Source organism: Arachis hypogaea, chromosome 17 (assembly GCF_003086295.3).
Source record: "Arachis hypogaea cultivar Tifrunner chromosome 17, arahy.Tifrunner.gnm2.J5K5, whole genome shotgun sequence".
Taxonomy (NCBI): Eukaryota; Viridiplantae; Streptophyta; class Magnoliopsida; order Fabales; family Fabaceae; genus Arachis; species Arachis hypogaea.
In genome coordinates, this window is record NC_092052.1 from 128,749,720 (window position 1) to 128,753,825 (window position 4,106).

Sequence of the window (4,106 nt, forward strand, 5' to 3'; positions counted from 1 at the left end):
TATTATAATTTGTAGCCATTTGTTAATTAAATTTATGGTCCCTTAAAAAATCCATTGAACCAATTAAAATGGATTTGTTGAGTTCCCTCAAATCCTCTCTTCTCCTTCGTGTCTCATTCTATTAATTGATTAAGAGATTAATAAAAATCAAAGAGGGTAAGTAGGTGTCAAGTCCATATAAACATATATAGAGTTAGCCGTAACCACAAATTGTAAAGGACTAAGTCCATGCGTGTACAATAATCATTGGTCTCTGAATCTAAATCTAAATCATTTTATAAACGCGTTCAATCTCTCTCTTTTGCATTATCATATTCATCACTAGTTACTATATTAATATAAAAATGTTGCACGTGTCAATGGTGACTGCACTAAAAAATAATAATAATAATAATAATCAGCAGTCACTACCTGACGCATATCAATGTTAACGTTGTGTGACACTCAAGCTTCTCATTTGAAGTAGTCATTTAATGATTTGGATTTTCTAAAATTTGAATTTCACTTTATAAATAAAGTGTAATTTTTTATTATTTATTTTATAGATAAAATTAAAAAAATATATAAAAAAAATTATTCAAAAATAAAATATCATACTTTATTTTTTAAAATAAAAATTTAAAATTTAAATTTCACTTTAAAAAAAATATATAATCTTTTATTATTTATTTTATAAATAAGACAAAAAAAATATAAAAAAATAATTATTCAAAAATGAGATATCATACTTCAAAAACAAGCATATGGCTGGTTATCCAAAGTTGGATTTGAATGGAAATACCTAAGAAGATTCAAATCTGGTAGAAATTGGAGTACGTTTACATGTTTGAAGAGAAGAGAAAATTATTGTGTAAATAAAAAATGTTTGGGAGATAATAATAATAATAATAAACAGCAAAAAAACAGTCTAAATTTTTCATTTTTAACATTATTTATTAAAGTATCTGGCATTTAGAATTAATTTTTTCCACGCGCCTCATTAATAGCATATATCCATTGATATTGTTGTAAAATAAATAAATAGAAAAAAATAAATATAAAAATAAAATAAATAAATAAGAGAATTTTATTAATATTTTTAATGTGTATTTTATTATAATTAAAATTTTATAACACATTCTCAATAATAATATACTTATCATTATAAATAATACTCTTTAAATTTTTTTTTTTTGTAAATTGTTTGATGAGTAAAGATTCTTTTATGGGTTATACTAGATAATCAATGATTTTTTTGAATAACATGAACAACATGTCCTAAATTTAGTTATTATTAGATATTAATTACTCATGTCACTAATTAAATTTAAAATTAATTTACTTTTTTAATCCTATTATTCATATTTTTCAACAATATTATTGTCTACTTATACTTTTCCTTCTTTTATTTGTATGTTTGGTATGTAAATCGAGACAAAATTTACTCTTTTCGAAATCTTTTATCTCAAACTTTTTTTTAAGTTTTTATAATTATTAGAATTTCTTTAGAAATTTTAATAATATTTAAATCATCAACATACACTAAACACTATATACAATTATAATAAATTTAGATGTAAATTTTTTTATAAAAACATATAGATATATATTATTATATTCTTGAATCTCTTTTTCGTCGGATACTTAATAAAATAATTATATCACATTTGCCCAAATTAATTTAGACTATAAATCTTTGTAATTTGACTAAATAGTTAATTGTATTCACTGAAATAATTGGATTCATTAATTGTTAATCGTATTAATTGGGTTCATTAATTGTATATAATGTTATAATAGTTAATTGCATTCACTGTAATAATTGCATATTCTAAAAATTTCGTGAAATATGCACGGTAATATGACATATTAATATTCAAATATAATTACGTGTTCAAACCTTTATTTTAATTTTTAGCATTCAAATAGAAAAATGTACACGTGATATACCGATAAATTAAAAGAAAAATTAACATCTATCTCTATGTTACGGTGGCTGATTTGTTGGTCCCAACTATCTTTGGGATTAATGTTAGTCTCTTAATATGGTTTTTAATTTAAACCGTTAGATCATTTTATTATTATATCTAACGGTGTAGATTAAATACAAATATATATTTTTATTTTTATTAAATACTCCCTGATATTTACCGTTTTTACAAATAATTCCCTTCTTTTTTCTCTTATTATATGTTTTGCAGATGGGGTCTCTTCTTCTTCTTCACTACTGCGATGAAAACTGGCACTAGCATCAACTGTTAGGTCTGGTTCGAGACTACCCATGTACGCATGCAACTATCAGAGCCTGGATCGACACTATTTCGCACCCCTGCCCACTCCGCCTCTAAAATTTGTGTTCTTCTCCTCTCTTGGTCATCTACTTCGTGTGGTGTGTTCTTCAAAAAGGAAGTCTTTTTCATGGAAGCTGCCACACATACATACACAAAGACATATACTTCACACTTGAGACAGAAAATCAGAAAAGAAACAAAAAAAGAAAAGAAAATCTTCGCAGAAGATTATGGCCTCAAAGGAGACCCAAGACTTCTAGCCATTTCTCAAGCCATCAGAGTCGTTTCTCAGGTTTCCATTTTTTATTTTTTCTTTTTTCTTATTCATCAACAGATCTATAGCTGTGACTGTTTAGTTTCATAATATTTTTATGTTTAGAAGTCTGAAATTGATGGTGTTCCACACAGAAGATCAATGAAAAGACATGCATGAGATTAACTATAAACTAATAGAATAAATCTAACCATGAAACAAGAAAGCTCAGTAAATAATCTTACATTTTTCTTTCCCAAATGTATTTGTTGAAACTTATAGTTGAGTAGGACATAATTGAACTTTGTTAACCAGAGGAAGTGAGTGAATAATTGTTGATGAATAATTGTTGATGAATATTTTTTTAATAGTTAATTGGTGTTAAGAATATATTAATGAGAATACTCATAGCTCTTTGAAATGACCCACACTTAACTATCTGCTGTAGATTTATGTCCCAATTAAGTAAGAAGGTGACCACTGGTATATGGTTATTAGCTTATTGGATGAAAAATTATATCAGTTTGATTCTAATCTAAATGATGATCAAGTTGAGCCAAGATAAGAAATTATGAAATCCTTGGTAAGATGTCCATAACCCATTTCTTTATACACAGACTATATGTAAAATAATACATGAATCTTAACAGATTAGTCATGAACAAAATTTTCAGGCTATAAGATTATCAGATATGGTAACTTTTGGGCATTACCTAAAAGGTGACATTCCTGAAAGAAAAGATTCCATGAATTTTGATGTGAAAGAGGTTAGGGGGTGCCAATTGTCCTCAAAGGTACACATAATTGCAGTGAATCTTTTATTTACATCTTTAATTAAAGTGATTTTTTATTGATACTAACTAGTTAATATTGCCACTGAACTTTTAGCCGCGACTCTGGTGTTTGGGTTCTTCAATGGTTGTCTACGACAGAGAAGTTTAATCCCACGGTGTTGGTATTGTAAGTTTCAAAGACATATTGATTAATTATATACATGCTGCCATATTATTTAACTAATTAATCCATATTTGCAGCTAAATGAGCAATATATTCGGACATTCGTTGTGATAGATCTTTTGTTGGAGATGTTCAATGACCACAAATATGAGTTTCAGAAGAAGAATAATGATTTTTAGGCTAGGTTTTAGAGTGAATAGTATGGAGATCAACATTTTTGCCTATTTTGTTATTATTTGAAAAATTTGTTGTAATCCTCAATTATAAATGAGATTAGTGATATTTATAATTTATTTGTTGAATTATTATTTTAAAAAAAAAATTTTGTCTGATCTGAAAATTTTGGTACATTTTTATATAGGTAATAAATACAGAGATCAATAATATTTTTCTATCTTTATGTTTGTGTATTAATTTGGTCATTGGTGTAAGTAAATAATTGTAACTTTGTGCTCACCTATTATCATCTAAATAATCTGTGCCAAAGATTATTATTATGATCATAGATATCTAAGAATATATTCATCATGTGTTCTTTGCCATTTCAAATTAGAAATGATTAGTTAGAGATTCATACATGATTCTTTGTCATTCTAACATTCAGACACTTGTGTCTCAACAAACAC

The 4,106-nt window shown here is 26.1% G+C and overlaps 1 long non-coding RNA gene across 1 annotated transcript; it reads left to right on the forward strand.

The window, feature by feature from the left end:
• The first annotated feature begins 2,137 nt into the window (after positions 1-2,137).
• Positions 2,138-3,820, forward strand: LOC112766976 (uncharacterized). Its single transcript, XR_003184648.3, has 5 exons — positions 2,138-2,562; positions 2,972-3,106; positions 3,198-3,317; positions 3,412-3,483; positions 3,558-3,820. It is a non-coding gene; the product is annotated as an uncharacterized lncRNA (long non-coding RNA).
• Positions 3,821-4,106: the final 286 nt, after the last annotated feature.